Source organism: Lepisosteus platostomus, unplaced genomic scaffold, assembly GCF_059453375.1.
Source record: "Lepisosteus platostomus isolate fLepPlt1 unplaced genomic scaffold, fLepPlt1.hap1 Scaffold_66_H1, whole genome shotgun sequence".
Taxonomy (NCBI): Eukaryota; Metazoa; Chordata; class Actinopteri; order Semionotiformes; family Lepisosteidae; genus Lepisosteus; species Lepisosteus platostomus.
In genome coordinates, this window is record NW_028291680.1 from 330,504 (window position 1) to 350,511 (window position 20,008).

Below are 20,008 nucleotides of genomic sequence, written 5' to 3' on the forward strand. Positions count from 1 at the left end.
CAGTACATCACTTATTTCTACTCCATCAATAGCAGCAGTGTTATCAGTACTGAGCCCTAAATGTAGGTCCTATCATCATATAAAAAGTCGAAAGTATCGACTGCATTCAACTGATAAAATGTATCTTCTATGAGAGTTATATCTTTATCCAAAATACATCGGAAACAAATTTGCACGTTTTTTGGGGGGGATCCTGAAGACTGAGACTCAAAACTTTTTTTTCCTTCTTTCCAGGAGGAAGGATTATTCAGATGCAAACGTTGTCCCAAAATCGATGTACTCTTCAATGATATTCAAATCCTCAAATTCTTCATCTGAATGTCGATATTGAAATATGATATCGTACAAATTGTGGTTTTCTTTTTAAAGCAAATTTTATGCTTTAAATTAAATAAATTGTATTTATTATGAATGTGCCGGAATTTTTTCAATACTTTAGAGGGTTCTGCCATTTTAGATGTTATGCTGTTCCTGTCTGATTTATCAAATGTGTCATTTAAATCTCCCGTCATTTCTATATCAGCCTGAAGGCCTTGAAGTAAAGATTGCAATTCATCCAAAAATGCAATTCATCCAAAAAAAGTTTCCCACTGGTGATACATACAAGGAAATGAATGTACATTTTCCCCCCAAATCAACAAATTTAAAATCAAATACCTCCCTCATCTGCAGGTGGAGAGAATAATGTCAGAATAAGTACAGGTTTAAAAGTCAGGAGCATTGATAGTCCTATTTTAAAATGACACTAAAATGCTCACAATATATTAAAAAGCTCTGTAAAATAATAAAAAAATTAAAACAAGGTAAAAAGAAATAATACACAGTTATAAAGCTCAGGAATTATCAATGGGAAGTTACAATGGGTTGATATGATTTAAAAAATAAAATGTTTGAAAAAATCCACTTACAATATGCTAAAAATGGCAAGAATACTTAAAACAGGTGTGTAAAATTTAAAAAAATAAATAAAACAAGTTAAAAATAAATACTAAATGGGTTTAAAATTCAGGAATGTGATTGGTCAGATGCTTACAATGAGTGTTGCTGGTGTTTCGTGTGATTTACCGAAATGAAATAAATATTCAATTTAAAAACGGCAAGAGCTCGTATGAAAAAAAAGTTCTTAAGTATCTTTGTTGTAACAGCTGCGCCAGAACTAGTGTATTCATATACATCAGAAAAGTAGCTGAACTTGACTGGTTTATATTCAGTTATATGCATTGGGGACGAAAAGGAGACTTACATGGATTTTATTAGGTTTGAGGAATCAGAAAATTAATTTTTACATGTTTATGCCTAGGAGCAGAAATAACTTCCTGCTTTCAGCACTTTTATTGTTTTTGGTTGTAACCTCGAACAGAGAAACCCAGTACTGACTCATAGAAACGCCCCGGAGTTTCTGTGTTTCTGGGATTTAAGAGGGATGTACTGTATGAAGACAGTAAAGGGAGTTTTTTTTTCCCACTGTAGAGTATGAAGGCGGTTTGATGAGTCTGGAGGGAGGAGGCACGCATTCCGCACGGGGAGCGCAGAACAACGAGTTTCACCTGCAGCTCGCCGAGTCCTGTCCTATATAACCGCTGAGCCTGGGACACACTGAGTCTCTAACCAGTGTTCGAGATGTAAAGGGTTGAACCCAGAAGTCGAGAGTGGAGTTTTTGTATAAGTGTAAGATTAAGGGAATAGGGTTTTGGTGGGTTTGGTGCACAGATGAGGTTTCGGTTTAGGTTTAGTTTGCTTTTGACACATTTGTAACGGCCATGGCGGCCTGTAGAGTCGGCATGTGCTGTTACTTTTGCGCACGTTTGGTGTATAAGGGTGGTGAGGTTTCGGCTCACTCGGGTGATATTTCATGGTTGGCCTTTTCAAGGAAGGTGTTACAGAAAGTCAAATGATGTCAAATGCTTAATCACTTTGCTGAAGGGAATTGGTTTTGACATTAGTTTCAATCGGTGAAGTTACTGGAAGAATTTTGGATGAAAATAGAGGAGGAAAAAAAGATGTGGGCCTGATTAGAATGTTTGAATGGCAAAAGCTGATGGATCTTTCTAATGTGGTGTGAGCCTGGTCAGTACCTGGATGGGAGACCTCCTGGGAAAAACCAAGGTTGCTGCTGGAAGAGGTGTTAGTGGTGCCAGCAGGGGGTGCTCACCCTGTGGTCTGTGTGGGTCCTAATGCCCCAGTATAGTGACGGGGAAACTATACTGTAAACAGGCGCCGTCCTTCGGATGAGACTTAAAACCGAGGTCCTGACTCGCTGTGGTCATTAAAAATCCCAGGGCGTTTCTCGAAAAGAGTAGGGGTGTAACCCCGGCGTCCTGGCCAAATTTCCCATTAGCCTTTACCAATCACGGCCTCCTAATAATCCCCCTCTATGAATTGGCTACATTACTCTGCTCTCCTCCCCACTGAAAGCTGATGTGTGGTGAGCGTTCTGGTGCAGTATGGCTGCCATCACATCATCCAGGTGGATGCTGCACACTGGTGGTGGTGGAGGGGAGTCCCCATTACCTGTAAAGCGCTTTGAGTGGAGTGTCCAGAAAAGCGCTATATAAGTGTAAGCAATTATTATTAACTAATAGGACTGTGATTGTTCGCATGTTTAATGAGATGGTGATGAAGGAAGATGTTGTGACATGGTTGTCTAAGTATTGTTTAGTGAAAGGTGAGCTTCAGAAAGTCTTGGATGATAATGGCATCTGGAACTGTGCATGGAGAGTACCTGTTTCATTGCATGAAGACAAAAAATGGTTATGGTGGATTTAAACACATTCCTTCTTTGATTGGATTAGGTGAAAATAGAGGCCTTGTGTTCTACCAAGGGCAGCCAAAACCGTGCAGGAGATGTGGGGAGCTGGGTTACTTTGTGGATGCCTGTACAAAGGTGGTGTGTGGTATCTGCAAGGAAATTGGACATGCATATACTGAATGTACAAGCGTGAGGAAATGTAATCTCTGTGAGTGTGAAGGTCATGTGTTTAAAGACTGTCCAAATTCCTTTGCAAATAAAACAAAACTGGGAAGACCAATGCAAAAACGGGAAGAGTTTGAAGAGGCATTTAGGGCTGGAGCAGTGGTTATGGATCAGGAACTGGATGTGGTTGATGTTGAAGAAAGTGGTGAAAAAGAGAGTGAGGGTTCAGAATGGAGTGAAGGGGATGAGGGGGAGGTAAAAGAGAATGATGATGTTGCAAAAAGTGAGGTGGAATCTGAATTGATTGGTAGCATCTCTTCCAATAGCCTGCCACCTGTGGAGACTGAAAGTGCTCAAATGAAATGTACAGAACAGAGGGTGCAGTCTAAAAGAGACATTGGATTTAGAAAATGATTTAACTCCAAGCAGTAGAGTGAGGGAAGATCATTTTCCGAGTCCTCAGGTAGGTTCTCCCATGGGTTTAGATGTCTCCAATATATGTGATCTTACTGACCAAGCTTTAGAACCAGAGACTCAAGGAGGGCAGGTGGAGAAATATCCTATGGAGACAATTAAAGCAAAAGGGGGGGGCTGTATAGTAGGTGTCACCTACTGAATGATTGTAGCCAGAGCTTTTAGTCTCCCCTGGTCCTACTTTAAGTATGGCTCTTAATATTGTGTCCATAATGTGAGGAGCATTCGCTCCAAGTTCAGGGCAAGGAATATACTATCATTTGTGAGGAAGGTAAATGCTGATATTGTGTTGTTACAGGAGTGTGGGTTACCCTTTAAAAACTGCTATAAGGATATGGAAGAACTGTGGACATTGGGCCCATCAATCTGGAGTGGGTCCAAAGAAAATAAATCTGATGGTATAGCTGTTCTAATTAAAAATAAGATAGAGGTACGTCAGCACCTTGTAATGAAACCAGGGAGAGCACTGGTGGTGTATCTGGGTTTCATGAATGTCTAATTTAAACTCTTAAATATATATTGTCTGAGTTGCTCACATGACAGATATGTCCTAATTCAGGAACTGAGTATATTTATTGGGATGGGAACCAGTGGTTTTAGCTGGGGATTTTAGTTCTCTTTTAGAAAGAGAAGGCAGAATGAGGGGCGAGAGGCGGGTCCAATTTGATAAATCATCAATATTATTGCAAACATTATGTAAAGATTTTAAACTGAAAGATGGCTTCAAACTTCATAGTCAGGGGAGGGCAGGTTTCACATGGGACTAGTCTAATGGGACCCAAGCCTCACGCATTTTGTTTGATATGTGATTTTACTTGCACGACCGCAGGCCTAACCCCTGTTTTTTTTTCTCTGACCATTGTCTGCTGTCATGTACAATTTTTATTCCAACAGCTGTTACTGTGGGGAAGGGTGTGTGGAAGCTCGATATTTTGCTTCTGGAAGGTGAGGAAGTGACACACAGGTTCAGGGAAAGATATAAGGAATGGCGGACTTTGTATGACCTGTTTGGCACAAGAGCACAGCGGCCAACCCTGCGCTCTGACCCCCAGCTTCTCTCCCTGTCTGTGTGTCTCATGGAGTTAGAAAGACTACAAGCTGTGCAAACTTCCAAATCTTTAACATCATTTCAAGGGTGTATGATAGATCATTCACAAGATCAAATGGCTGTTTATTATTGTAAGAAATGTAGTTCACTACTGTTCTTTTTACTCTTTTGCTTGCATTATACAGCCGTTAAGTGCATTTAGAACCTAAGAGATATCCAACTGATTAACCTGTCTGATGAATGTTAAATGGGTTGTGACTTTTGGCAAAGTTTTTTGCAACATTATTTGTTTCATGAATACCATTCATCTCTATAACAACTTTCCTGTACCCTGAACATATGTTTTAAATTGCTTGATCCCATTTGGTGCAACCTTTCCGTTGTACTCGTAATGTGTTGTTTGCATTATGAGTGTGTTAAATAAGCAGAAAAGAAGCCCGTTTCTTCTACTGCTTCTGATCTTATACAGTGGTCAGAATCTCTCATCCAAAAGCTGATGAGTGGGAGGGGGGGAAATTAGTGCGTAAAAAAACATTAAAGAGCATAAGGGTTTTCATCACATGGACTTGTTTGACTGTTTAGGATTAATGTTTTGGTGCCAGATCAATTAAAGGACAACAACCAGAAACACTGGTTCTCACACTGAACGCATTCTCCTTCAATAATCTTTTTTACCAACAGGTGAGTGGAGTTCCCATGGGCACCAGAATGGGACCCAGCTATGCCAATATCTTTGTTGGCTGGGTAGAAGAACGCTTCTTCGCTTTCTACACTGGCTATGTCCCTGACCTCTACAAGCGATATATTGATGACTGCGTCAGTGCCGCCACATGCTCCAACGATCAGCTTAAGTGCTTCCTGCATCATTTCACCAACTTCCACCTGTCCCTCAAATATATGGTTAACATATCTTCCACTACTCTTCCGTTTCTGGACATCAACTTCTCCATCAACTACCCCAGACTCTCCACTTCTGTTTATTACAAACCCACGGATTCACACAGCTATCTCTTGTTTTCACCCCAAACATACTAAAAATTATCTCCCTTTTTCACAGTTCCTTCGGCTACAACAAATATGCAGCAACGACATCGACTTCCAGAATCAAACCCTCAAAATCTACTCCTTTTCATCAACAGAGGATACCCCAGCCGTGTTATTGACAGGGCCCTTGCCCGAGCCAAAAACACCCCTCGGACCATCAACCCAATCAGGAACTCCCACCATAACAACCGCATTCCTTTGGTGCTTCCCTAACACACTTCCTATCCCCAGGACTGTTAATGACAACTTTTCCATCCTACAGGATGATCCCTCCATTGGGGCCCTCTTTTCTGACCGCCCCATCATCTCATATCGCCAATCACCTAATCTGCGCAACCTTCGTGTTCACAGCTCCCTTGACCGCTCTCAGCAACCATCCACACCAGGTACTTTCCCCTGCAACAGAGCTCGCTGTATCGCCTGCAAGTACACATCCAACACCACACTCATTCTAGGCCCCTCAGGACAATTCTGGATCACCCAGATGGCATCTTGTACCTCCAGCAACCTTATTTACTGTATCTCTTGCAGTAAATGCCCAGTTTCTCTCCATATTGGAGAAACAGGAAGGAGACTTGGAGACCGCTTCAGAGAACATGTCAGGGCTGTGAAGATTGAAGATCTCTCCAAAAACCACTGTTTCTCATTTCACCTCTGATGGCCATGACCACTCTAATCTCTCCATCTGTGTTCTCAAAGATGGTTTTCTGAACTCATACATTAGAAAGACTACCGAAACCAAACTTATCCTGCAGCTAGGATCACACCTTCCCCCTTCTCTAAACAACAGACTACTATTCTACTAAATTTTCTCCATTCATTGGAAGTTGTATTTCACACATCTCAACACCTATTCTGACTTCACACCTCTTGATTGCCCTCTCTTTCTGTCCCCTGCTCCCATCTCTCACTCCTCCTCCCTCCCAGCCTTTGTTCTCCCACTACATTACCTTTGCCTACTGCCTTCTCTCTCTCACACCTGAAGAAGGCTCCACAGCCGAAACATTGTTTTCTCTCTTCTTTTTTTTTCAGCCTGGAATAAACCTATTACTTGTTCCTTAACAACCGGAAACAATATCTTCGGTCTTTCCAGAGCTGTAAGTAGTCATTCCAAGTTTATTAACTTGTCTCTGTGCTTGTATGTACTCTTCAATAGCCACTGATGTTATTTACAGCAACTATTTTTAAAAATAAATTAGCATTTTTTTGGACTTCCTTTAAAGAATTGGCACATTTGGCAGAGCGGTGGCTCTGTGGCTAAGGATCTGCACCTGTGGCTGGAAGGTTGCTGGTTTACATCCCACGGTCAGCAGAGGAATCCTACTGTCACGGATGTCCAAAGGGACTCACCGTGGGGAGCAGGAGAGCGGAAAAAGACCCATATGCGTAGCGGCAAGACGGGAAAAAGGCCCGGGCTCATTAGTGCAAAGAGTTCAGGAATGCCGTATAGAAACCTATGCCCTTAGGGAGCGGACGTGGGGCGCCCTGGTGCTAGGCGGGTCTCAGGACATCCGAACGTCAATGCTGAGTGAGGACAGAGTGCAAGACCCGGAAATATATAGCCCAAGGGAAAGAGAAAGACCGGAAGGACGGCAGACCGGAAACTAGGGACGGGACAGAGAAGGAGCGCCCTCTGGCTGCAGAGGGCGTGACACCTACTCCATTGGGCTCCTGAACAAGGCCCTTAACCCCAACTGCTCCAGGGGTGCCATATAAATGGCTGACCCTGTGCTCTGACCCCCAGCTTCTCTCCCTGTATGTGTGTCTCAAGGAGAGCAAGCTGTGGTATGCAAAATAGGAATTCCTAATGCAAGAAATTGTATATGGTCAATACAGTGATCATATCTTATTGGCACATGGTAATCTCCAAGGAACAAGTAATAGGTTTATTCCATGCTGAAAAGAGAAGAAGAAAACACAATGTTTTGACCATGGAGCCTTCTTCAGTTATGATTTGATTTTTTACAATCATACCCACACAAACTTTGCAATTTTTAAAAATCTTGCAAACACAACCCAGATATGTTGACTTTAAAAAAAACAAAAACAATTTGGGGGGTATTTTTTTTAAGAAACACATACTTCTTTTCTAGTTTTTTATGTGGCTGTGACTGTCAGAAATCCTCAGTGAAAAGGTATGCAGATCCTGTGCAGATGTAAGTAGTTATTGAGACAGGCGAACAATCCAGAACGTCAGGCGAGGTCCAAGGTCGAGAGGCAAAAGAGAGTCCATAACCAGTAAGCGAGATTCAGAGTAAACGCGAGGTAGAGCTCTCAAAGAGAAGACTCAATACCGAGTAGCGGGAAGCGGGTTTGAATGGTTAAAACAGTGCTGCTTGCCGCACAGTAGAGCATGTGCTGGTGGATTAACACATGTTGATCTCCACCAGTTGGCTGGTGGTCTTGACATTGACAGAATGCTGTTTTGTGATTGATGCTATATCAAAATATAGGGTCCCTCAAAAATTTAACACAGAAATAAAAACATTGAATGGATTTGTACATCTGTTGCACTCCTACACTATTAACATCCATTGGGAGTTGAATTTCAATTATGTTTCCACTTCATTCAGATGTGTTCCCTATTTTTCAGATTGTTGGCAATGCCACATGTTAAAGGAGGACAGAGAAGTAGGAGGACAGACCTGTGGCTGGTGGAGTAGGGAATGAGATCAAAGAATTTCTGAAGTTTTTTAAGCTAGAAAAAAAAATTAGGTGGCATGACAATATGTGGTCAACACTGTCAAACAGAGTCCTTGGAGAGGATTGCTCCAGCAACAAGAAATGGTTATCAGTGATTTGGCATGAAGATAGAAAAAAAGTAAGAATCCAAGTGCTTAGGGCGCAGAAGGGGGTGAGTATTGGTAAGGATTCCAAACCAGATGACAGTACACAATCTATAGTCAATATTTCAAGTCAAAGTGAGAGACATAGTTTGGAAGGCAACACAGAGCTCAGGAGTTCATCAGGAGATACAGAAGATGCATGGGCTGCACACGGCAGCACAGACAGTGGTGACATGTTTGAAGGAGAAAAAATCTGTGTAGAATCAGAAAAAAAGCCTGAAGAGCACAGTGAATATTCCCAGGGGGCAAGCGTGCCTGGGACGTCACCTCAGGATAAAAGGGGATTAAGAAAGATTGTCTGTGCCTAAAACTTTCCAAGTATGTCTGAAGGCTGAACAATGGAGAATAATACCACCTTTAAAAGGTACATCTAAACTAAGATGATCATGGACCCATATCTTATATAGAGAGTTCAGGAAGATAAATCCTTGCTGCCCAATAGCCTTCAAATACCAATACATCAGGAAAGAGAACAGCAGAAAAAAAACTCTTATAATTAAAGCAGTCTGTACTTTCAGTTCCTACCTTCAGTACCTTCAGTTCAGTACTTTCAATTCCTGTAATCTAAAATACACAATGACAACAAGACACAAACCAATGGGCAATGATGACATCACAATTGATGTTGTACGAGTAGGGCAAATACAACACAGTGAAAGGGAAACACAATTTCGACTGGCACGTCAGCCTTATCATTGAAAGATTGCCCGTGCCCTCACAAAAGGAATCAGCAATGTGTACTACAGGCAGCTGAACAGAACTCCGCTTGCTGAAATTGCAGCAGCCAATTTATCTAGGGCTCACAAGCAAGTATTAAACTTGCTCGGCAAGTTCGGCATTTCATTTATTCTGCGGAAACATCGTATCGGAATGAACTGCCCGAGATAAAAGAGTAATTGCGGCTTCAGGTTGTTTTTACAGAGCATTGCGTTGTTCTGTTCATGCTGACTACACGCTTAAAAGTAGTCATTTACTGCAAGCGTTGCTTTTCCAGGTTTTTCTGAAATTCCTCGCATTTGAGCCAGCACTAAAATATTTCATTCCCGTCGCTGAATACATCGTGGAAACGGTATTTGCAACGGAATGCTGTCACATACAGTATGAAACCTTTTTGTTATTCGGTTCTGAAGTTTGAAAATGAAAATAAAACGGGGGTCACTTCATAGGCTTGTAAGAAGTCCAAGCAGCATAAAAAATCGCGAATTCTCACAAATTGCATTGTGCTGCACCTTTCTTTTTCTGCTTTTATAAATCAGCCTTAAACATTTGAATGCATACCTTACTGCTGCTAATCACATTCACGTGTTTACGAAGCTTTTTTCTGTCCGTTATGTTTTTGCTAAGCAGTTTCTCCGTTTTCCTCGTACTGTGATTGTCAGCGAGCACAACAAGACTGAAACAGTGTAAAGGCAGGTAAAAAAGACAGGGTAAAACACCTGATGGTCAGGAGTGGGATTTGAACCCGTGCCTCTATTTGGAGAGTGAAACACAAAGCTTATAAAAAGCTGTGAATTTGCTGTTTTAAACTGCTCGACTATCCTGAAAAAATGTGTTCTGATTGCACCAGTCGCATGCGATTTTCCGTAACTTTAGGACGATAGATACGACTGGACGAACACAATTTGTGGCGTTTAGCATGACATGGAAAACGGTACCGGAGCATTCGGGTGCGGACTACCAGACTCAGAAACAGTTTTTACCCCCGCACTATCAAACTATTAAACTCCCAGCCTCTCTCACTCTCTCCTCACCTCTCACCTGTGATCTGAACCTCACAGTGCCTTCTTTCTTACCAAAAACCCAAACACACATTGAAAATCTACCTCTACCATACATGTCAAAAGCTCACTCCCCATCATTTCTATCCCTTTATTTCATTCTTTTGATGCGTGTTTTTGCACATAACCTGTTACCTTTTTGTTGTTTTGCACACTGCCTGTTGTTTTTTGCACATCGGCTGTTCTTTCTTTTGTTATACAATTGTATTGTTGTTGTGTTTTTTTCTTTGTACTACTTATGTCCGAGAGCTAGCTAAATAGAATTTCGTTATACCATATACCTGTGTATGAGTATAATGACAATAAACTTGGACTTGAACTTGAGTCTTGCAGGCAGTATATTATTTTATCGTTTACTCGTATAAAAAAAGCATGGTGTTCTCGTTCCTAAGTCAGATTTTTAGTGCTTTCGAACGTTACTTCCAACCTGGACTGACAGCTCACCCGATCTGTTTGTGATCAGACCATGGAGTCGGGGGCTGTACCAAGCGCACGTTCCTTCCCAGTGCTGAGACGATCATTCGGAAGATGGGTGTGAAGAGAGATAAGCTTTGTCGACTAAAAAACAAGGCAGGATATCCAAGAATACTAATCACTGGCGACAGTTATGCTCTCTTACTATTGAGATCCCTACATTGCGAGTTTTCTTAAGACTTTGAAACTAAAGGAAAGCGGTGACAAATGAAACAGGCACAGGTGGGGTATGAACCCACGCTCTATGGTTTACAAGACCGACGCCTTACCACTTGGCCACCGCGCCTTCGCCTAAGCATGGGAATAAGGTTGTTCAAATTATTTTTTTCTGAATCCGGTTTACATCGCCAGATGTAAACCGGAGGCAGCAACAACAATAAAAAGGATACTTGTCCTTTAACTCGGACGTGATGTTCTGCAGACATGTGCACAATGTCCTGTTTTCTTGCAGTGTAGACATTTTGCTGTTCACGCTCCGCATTCATCTGCTTTGTGCGTTATAAGTCCGCACCTGTAACATGTAATGTCAGCCGTCCCCTGTTCTTCTATATCTCTAGCATGACTGCGTCCTGCTGCTCGGCTTTTGCTTGTAAAGTTTGAGCGAGCGCCCCGTTCAGTGTCACTTTGTCACTGTGGTCAGAAAGCATTCTTGATTCTGCTTGAGCTGCTTCATGAATTCTAGCGACTGTAAGAGCTCTTTTTAAAGTCAGCCCTTCCTCCTGCAGCAATTTATAGTCTCTTATGTGCACATTTTTCCACAAGTTGATCTCTTAACATGTCAGTTTCCAATACTCCAAAGTCACAAGATTTAGCCAGTTCTCTTAGTGCAGTCACAAAAGCATCAACAGATTCGTCCTGAGACTAAGTTCTCTGCCTAAATTTTATGCCACGGTGTAAAGGAAGCGTCTAAGGCAGCTACAGTCTTTTTCTCCAGGGCAAAAATCCGCTGCACGGAAGCCCCGATACAGTGCAGTAATGTAGCACGTCTCACGGCATCCTGAGCTTCTGTAGATCCACCGGCTATTTAAAAAACATCTGTACGACTCCATCCATATCTTGTATTCCGTATACAAATCCGGAGCTCCGAGGTTCAGTAGAAGCGGTGGAAAAAGACGGGCATAAGCAAAGCTTCTCGGCGCGGCTGCCATATCTTCCAATGGGCAAGCTAAACGAAAAGTCCGAAAATTCAGAAGTTCGTTTCTACCAGCAAGAGAACTAAAATCTGCAGTGTTCTGCTCGCTTTGAGTCCGTTAACCACTCATCTCTCGTCGCCATAAATGTTGTGTATCTAAATGTAGAGACGTTTTTATATTATTTTAACTATTTTATTAACTACACAGATCACGCCCTTACACCATATATACCTGCCTTCTACTCTCTCGATCTGTTGTCTCGCGATGTCTACTCACTATACTACATTTAGCATGACTTCTTGTTGCAGTTGAGCTCAAAGCTGGAGATGATCTCCATATTCTACCGCACTAACTAGTCCGAAACGTAGTACACAGTACACACTTTTTAAGTGAAGTCAGGTTGTTAAAAAATTTAAACCAGCGCCTTGTCACAGAAACGTACCCCAGTCTCCCGCGCAACAAGCGGGGGTACTCAGCACTATACTAACGAGGAGCGCTTGTCTGCAGCTGAGCGTCAGCTCTGTTTACTGTCAGCAGTCATTTCCTCATTTCAAAAGACTTTTTCACCTGCTCTCAGCTTTTAAAGACAGTCTCAGCTCTTGATAAAGAAAAGCCATGCGTGGGAGACTCCCTCTCTGAAGAAGTTTGCCGTCACCCTGCGAGGGAGAAGAGCCATCAATCACCGAGGCAACCACTGAGACAGTTAACATTAAACACGTGAAATGCGAGATGTTGTGATTTTTTTTCCCGCTTAAGGCTTCTATCGTTTCTACTCTAACGAGAAAGACCTCTTTATTAGAAGTGAGATTTTAACAAACGTCTCCAGGGTTAACTGCGACCTGAACGCAACACCTAAGACCACCAGCCATCTTGCCTGTGGTACTTACAATGAAGTATATATTTTATTTCTTTCTACTCGTTGATAAGAAAAAAAAGTGAAATCATGTAATTAGGGATACGCTTTTTTTTTTCATGGGGAAAACTAGCCCGAGCAAATGTAAAGTTTAGAGCAGCGCTCAATAAAAATGATCAGAACCCGAAAGCGCTTCTTATGCGGATCAGTATATTCCGATACCCCTGGTTCTGCAGAAGAAATAAGAAAGGCCAAACTCAAAGCACTGTGTTGCCATTACGGGTACTCTGTCTGCTGCTGCTTTAAGATCTACTCACACCGTGTTGCCATTAAGGCTACCTAGTTAAAAAAACGTATCGTCACCTTTTTGAACGTGATTATTAGACACCCATTAAATCTCAACCGAGGTTTCTTGAGAGATCGTTCAGCGAGCGAGTAATAAAAAAACTACTTCGCTTCCATCCTCTGCTGTCACTGTAAACTCGGACGTGATGATGTGCAGTGTGCCTTTCCTCTTGTCGTATTCAAGAGGTCTCACTGTGTGAGCTCCTCACTGCGTGTTCTGTACTCTACTGTGATTTAATTTAGATGATTACGTGGAGTAGAGTGACAAGATCTACTTGAACATTTTCGGTTTGTGAAATGAAACACTAAATACACTACTGTAAATACAAGTAATGGACATTTAAAATAACCACAGTAAAGCTAGAAGAGTGAAAGATAAAAGACTATTTAGAATGACATTCACAATAGAATTAAAAACGGCACAGCCGCCCGAACAGGGACTTGAACCCTGGGCCCTCAGATTAAAAGTCTGATGCTCTACCGACTGAGCTATCCGGGCTCTGAAAGAAAGCCAACACTGGCGGGATCCTCGCAAGTCACGTGTCTCTTGTTCCGAAGAGCAGTCATACCTGACCCGTCTGGAATGACCACTGACAGACTTTATCCAGAAGCGACGGCACCACTCCCAGTAGAATGAGTGAGAAATACAGCATGACATGGGTAGTTAAGGGGCTCCCACAATCCATCTTTCCTCACATTACTGATTTTTTTCAATAGCATTTTGACCTTTTTTCACATTCAGATTTTTTTCACATTTAATAAAATCTTTTAATCAACAACATTAAAAAGAAAACAAGTGGAACATTTTTTGGAACAATAATTAAAAAAAAATATTTCAATGCCTTGGTTGTATACGTGTGCACACCCTTTATAAAGGGAGTTGCAACAGTGCTGAAATGTAAAGAGCATTTCTGTAGAGAAAACAGCATTTTTTCTGCCTCGATGTTAAGCTTAGGGAGCCTGTCTTTTAGAAATTCTATTTCTTAACACCTTGCACAGCCTCCCGGCAGACTAACGAATATTTTTTTGGAGAAATTGGCTCACACACCGGAAGACACTAACGTTTATTTACGTTAGAGTATGTAAAACTCAGGCTTTAACAGATGTTCATGATGTTTCACACGGGGTGTTACCTGTTGTAGTGTTTCAAAAGATGTGTTAGCGGACCACAAATTATCTTGAAAAGATTTGGGTTTGTACTGGCTGGGATTCAAACCCGACTCAATTATTTGGAAGGCGCCTGTACCACCAACGCACTTCGGAGAAGCACCTGCAAATTATCACAATCCTCTCTCTCACCTACAAAGTTATGGAGACACAGACGTCCAATGAAAACTAATTTTATTCACTCAAGGCTCCACTCTTTTGTTGTGATGTCATTTTAATTAATATTAGCTTTGATAAGGTGTCGTTTTTGCCTCTTAAAGTTAAAGTCTGCTCCTTTCTTCCTGGTATAGAAATAACATGTTCCATCTTTGTTTAAAAACACCACTAAAAGTAAATTATTCAGCTCTAACGCCTGTGTGCATTGACAAGACATCTCAAAAGGACTTATCAAATAAGAACACGATCCTTCCTGTTACCATTCCTGTGGTTGGGGCGTTGTTTCACCCTTTTATTTTCTTCTACAATATTTGCAGACAGGGCTTTATCACTCGAGTTGTACAGAACAAGTGTGCATCGGTCCATGAAAATAATCAGTAGTGCTGTTTTTCTATGCATAGTTTAATCAAGAGCACTTAAAAGATGCAAAAAGCTTTCAAATAAAACAGAATTGAAAGACAGTCGAGTAATGAGGTAGAAAAAAAGCACTCCCCCGTCTGGGAATTAACCACCGTCGCACGTGTGACTGGATACAAAAATCATGGATTAATTTGTGCCCAGTCTCTTGAAGCTTCAATGCGATTATTTTTCCTTCCTTATTTCTTCATTCCAATGCATTTACTCTGTAGTAGAGGAAACGCGAAAGTGGGAAACTGCAGGCATTCTTCGTGAGTGGTGGATTGTGATCAGTGAGCATCTGGACAAGTCTGTTCCATTACCTTTTCCATCGGGGATGTAGCTCAGTGGTAGAGCGCATGCTTCGCATGTATGAGGTCCCTGGTTCAATCCCTGGCATCTCCAGGTGCTTTATATTACAGTACTCGCATCGCAATCTTCTGTTGAGTGAGAACTCTTTGCTTGTGTTCAGAGAGAGCCAGGTTTACACAACTAAATGCAGGCACGCTCGACGTGCTGCAGAGTTGCGCTGCTGTTTTAAATGTACCTCATTTAGTTCTGTTAAATCCTAAATTATTTGAACTAATCATTTAGTTCAAATTCAGGAAATCCAGAGATTACTTCACACTTGCCGTGGCTGTTGCAGAAAACACCTCTAGGATTCAGCGAGCGAATCCTCCCAGTGGGCAAAAGACGTATAATATACGTCTATTAAACGTATAACTTAGACGTCTAAATGTGGTCTACAATTCGTCTAGAATGAAATTCTAATATACGTCTAAAGTTATACGTCGATTAAACGTCTATGTTTAGACGTTCATTATACATAAATGGTTGGAGTTCTATTATACGGATAAATTTAGAGGACTATTATACATATATGGTTGGAGTTCCGGATAACTTTAGAGGTCTATTATACGGATAACTTTAGAGGTCTATTATACGGATAACTTTAGAGGACTATTATACGTATATGGTTAGAGGTCTATTATACGTATAACTTTAGACGTCTATTATACGTATATGGTTAGAGGTCTATTATACGTATAACTTTAGACGTCTATTATACGTATATGGTTAGAGGTCTATTATACGGATAACTTTAGACGTCTATTATACGTATATGGTTAGAGGTCTATTATACGGATAACATTAGAGGTCTATTATACATCAAAGATAGATTTTATAGGTGTAGAAACAAGTAAACCAAGCCAATGATTAGGTTTAGAAATTTATTCTGAAAATACACATTCACACCTGAAACATACGTATTTCAAATTATACATTGTATACAATCAATCAACAATCAACATATGGGCAATAATCATAAAAAACACAACTAGTCTTAAACTTCAGCTACAAATTCTGGTAACATGGCAATATACAGTATAGTAATGACAAACACAAAACTAATTACATTAACACACTAACTCAAAACCACATTTTGATTCAAATATACATTTTAAAATGTACAACTTCTATATTTCCAAGAAAAAAAATATTACAATGGAAGTTAAGACGATTTTTGTCCACTATTTGCAAACCCTGTCTAATTGTCCTAACAGTTAGAACCAAAAACCTATTATTTTCAGAGTCCAGATCTCCTGGCCCCCTGCCTTGCATATGCATTCTTCAAGTAACACATTGCGTGCTCCTTTATTTCTTTTTCTGTTGATGTAGGGTGGGACTTCAGCACCGCAGCTAGGAGAAAATTATATAATATTACTTCCCAAATAAATGATGATTAATATCTTCTTTAGTATAATCTAAAAAATGAACGGTTTACTAAGCTCAAAGCTGAAATAAATGTATAAAATTTGGCTTGCATCATAGCAGTTGAGCAATAAAGTCTGTCCTAATTACCCAAAGTTTGAAAGTACAACATAGAATAAGAATAAGAGAAACGGCAAAACGATTTTGTGTCATCTTCCCCATTCACACTATTTTATGTGCCATTTTTTTTGCTTATTCACGTACTATTTTAATCAAAATAATATTAAGAAAGATCTGTATGTATTCAGATAGTATTATTATTGTTCATACTTACTCGTCAAAAGAGGATTGCTGAGATATTTGCAGATATAATTCTACATTTGAAAAACGTGTCCAAAATGGTGACCAACGAATACTAGCAATGCATTGTGGTATATAACCGGAAAATATGCTGGGTTCGATATTTTCGTATGCGTTTATCAATGTTGTCGATATTATGGTTGAAATTTAACATTGATAATACATCGCGGCTATGTGCCCCCTGCTATGAGCTGATGTGCAATTTTAACGCATGCAGTTAGTAAGGATCGGTCACTGTTGTATGGTATTATATATAATGACATTATGGAATAGGATGGGGACAGGCCTGGCATCACGGGGGGAGGGGGGGATGTCGCCCCTTCAGTTTTGGGCAAAAAGATTTACCTAACTTAATTTGTGCCCTAAAAATAGTTGTACTTTGTCAACGGTCAGACAACACTAAATGACACGAACAGTCATTCAGTCTGTTTGATGGGCAGGAGGGCTATCCGTCCAGGAACTGCACATATCAGTGTCGTTATTGAGTGTCAACATTACGATCCTGTTTGCTCAGGTAGACCGATTCCTTGCAGTAGTTTATCATTATACTTAAAATCGTTATATAACTAGGACTAGTTATAGCAGTCTGTGCTTTCTGTTGGTTTTACAACATTTTTTTATTAACGATTCAGAACGTCCATGTAGCTGCAAAAATGAACGCTTATGGTACTTTTCGCTCCAGGCAATACAAACCGTGAGAGTGACGAAAAATGTGAAACTGAACTTCATCGCAAATACCAGATTGCTAGTCGTTATCTTCTATCATGAAGCACTAATCAATGGCATAGCTGCGAGATTTCATTTGGGTAGCTGCACCGTACAGCTCCGTTTCAACCGAAATATCACTCCCCCCTCAGAATTTCAGACGCCCCCCTACAGATTTTTCCCCGGGCACCGCGCACTGATGGGGGACGGGGTGTCCAGGAAATGGTATCAACTTTTGTCAAGAAAATAAAAATAGAAACTCTATAGGCACTCAAACATTTTACTGTTTTTTTTTCAGGCAGGTGGCAAGACCCCCTCAGCAAAACCCTTGTATGCCAAGCTGTGGGCATTGATTCGTCGAATATACGTATATTTACGGCGAAATTACGTCTATACGTATATATACATCGCCTCGACGTATAATCAACGTCGAATTGCAACCGTAAAATCGACGACATGAATAAACGCATATATAACGTCGAAAACACATCTAACACAGTGCCTGAGGCTTTTTACTGTATGTATCGTGTGTGCCGCAACTAGGAGTATACGGCACTCTGCACAGTGCATGAAGTAAATTATTTTGGCAGTAATTAATTTATTATATTTACTATATGTATTATACACGTGTAAATTAATTACTGCCAAAATAATTTACTTCGTAATTTACAATAAAAAGCCTCAGGCACTGTGTTAGATGTGTTTTCGACGTTATATATGCGTTTATTCATGTCGTCGATTTTACGGTTGCAATTCGACGTTGATTATACGTCTAGGCAACGTATATATACGTATAGACGTAATTTCGCCGTAAATATACGTATATTCGACGAATCAATGCCCACTGGGCTCCTTCTGAACTCCGCACTAAACTGAAAGCTTCACGAACTCCTCACTGCGTGTCCTGTACTGTTACAAGTGCTGTCGTGTAGATGTGAAGCACAGCCATAAACACACTTTGAACTTTTGCCGTTTGTTAATGAAAATGCAAAAGAGCATGACAAGTATTGATCGTATAAAATATCCATGGCACAACTCGAGAAAGTACACAACCGTCCGCACCTGGGTTTGGATCCTGAATGCTAGAGTTAAAAGAACATAAGCGACGTTTATGACCTATAAACTCTCTAAATTGTCTTATAGTTTATGAAATAAAACACTTTCTTAATAATTACTTACTGATAATAGACGATTTATTGAATTTTAACAAAATCACAATTACAAACTTTTTCGGTTAAACTGTTATTCACATACTCTAACGTAAATAAACGTTAGTGTGTTTTGGTGTGTGAGCCAATTTCTCCCAAAAATATTCGTTAGTCTGTCGGGAGGCTGTGCAGGGTGTTAAGAAATAGAATTTCTAAAAGACAGGCTCCCTAAGCTTAACATCAAGGCAGAAAAAATGCTGTTTTCTCCACAGAAATGCTCTTTACATTTCAGCACTGTTGCAACTCCCTTTATAAAGGGTGTGCACACGTATACAACCACGGCATTGAAAGTTTTTTTTTAATTATTGTTCCAAAAAATGTTCCATTTGTTTTCTTTTTAATGTTGTTGATTAAAAGATTTTATTAAATGTGAAAAAAATCTGAATGTGAAAAAAGGTCAAAATGCTATTGAAAAAAATCAGTAATGTGAGGAAAGATGGATTGTGGGAGCCCCTTAACTACCCATGTCATGCTGTATTTCTCACTCATTCTACTGGGAGTGGTGCCGTCGCTTCTGGATAAAGTCTGTCAGTGGTCATTCCAGACGGATCCGGTATGACTGCTCTTCGGAACAAGAGACACGTGACTTTCGAGGATCCCGACAGTGTCGACTTTCTTTCAGAGCCCGGATAGCTCAGTCGGTAGAGCATCAGACTTTTAATCTGAGGGTCCAGGGTTCAAGTCCCTGTTCGGGCGGTTGTGCAGTTCTTAAGTCTATTGGGAATGTCATTCTAAATAGTATTTTATCTTTCACTCTTCTAGCTGTACTGTGGTTATTTTAAATGTCCATTACTTGTATTTACAGTAGTGTATTTAGTGTTTCATTTCACAAACCGAAAATGTTCAAGTAGATCTTGTCACTCTACTCCACGTAATCATCTAAATTAAATCACAGTAGAGTACAGAACACGCAGTGAGGAGCTCACACAGTGAGTACTCTTGAATACGACAAGAAGAAAGGCACACTGCACATCTGCAGAACATCACGTCCGAGTTTACAGTGACAGCAGAGGTTGGAAGCGACGTAGTTTTTTATTACTCGCTCGCTGAACGATCTCTCAAGAAACCTCGGTGGAGATTTAACGGGTGTCTAATAATCACGTTCAAAAAGGTGACGATAAGTTTTTTTTTAACTAGGTAGCCTTAATGGCAACACGGTGTGAGTAGATCTTAAAGCAGCTGCAGACAGAGTACCCGTAATGGCAACACAGTGCTTTGAGTTCGGCTTTTCTTATTTCTTCGGTAGAACCAGTGGTATCGGAATATACTGATCCGGATAAGAAGCGCTTTCGGTTTCTGATCATTTTTATTGAGCGCTGCTATGGTCTTAGGCGTTGCGTTCAGGTCGCAGTTAACCCTGGAGACGTTTGTTAAAATCTCACTTCTAATAAAGA

At 40.7% G+C, this 20,008-nt stretch overlaps 4 non-coding genes across 4 annotated transcripts; 2 read left to right on the top strand and 2 right to left on the bottom strand.

Moving 5' to 3' along the window:
• Positions 1-10,792: 10,792 nt before the first annotated feature.
• trnat-ugu (transfer RNA threonine (anticodon UGU)) lies at positions 10,793-10,864 on the bottom strand. The gene has a single exon. It is a non-coding gene; the product is annotated as a tRNA-Thr (tRNA).
• A 2,471-nt stretch (positions 10,865-13,335) lies between these two features.
• On the bottom strand, positions 13,336-13,408 carry trnak-uuu (transfer RNA lysine (anticodon UUU)). The gene has a single exon. It is a non-coding gene; the product is annotated as a tRNA-Lys (tRNA).
• A 1,553-nt stretch (positions 13,409-14,961) lies between these two features.
• Positions 14,962-15,033, top strand: trnaa-cgc (transfer RNA alanine (anticodon CGC)). The gene has a single exon. It is a non-coding gene; the product is annotated as a tRNA-Ala (tRNA).
• A 4,204-nt stretch (positions 15,034-19,237) lies between these two features.
• trnak-uuu (transfer RNA lysine (anticodon UUU)) lies at positions 19,238-19,310 on the top strand. Its single transcript has one exon. It is a non-coding gene; the product is annotated as a tRNA-Lys (tRNA).
• The last annotated feature ends 698 nt before the right edge of the window (positions 19,311-20,008 follow it).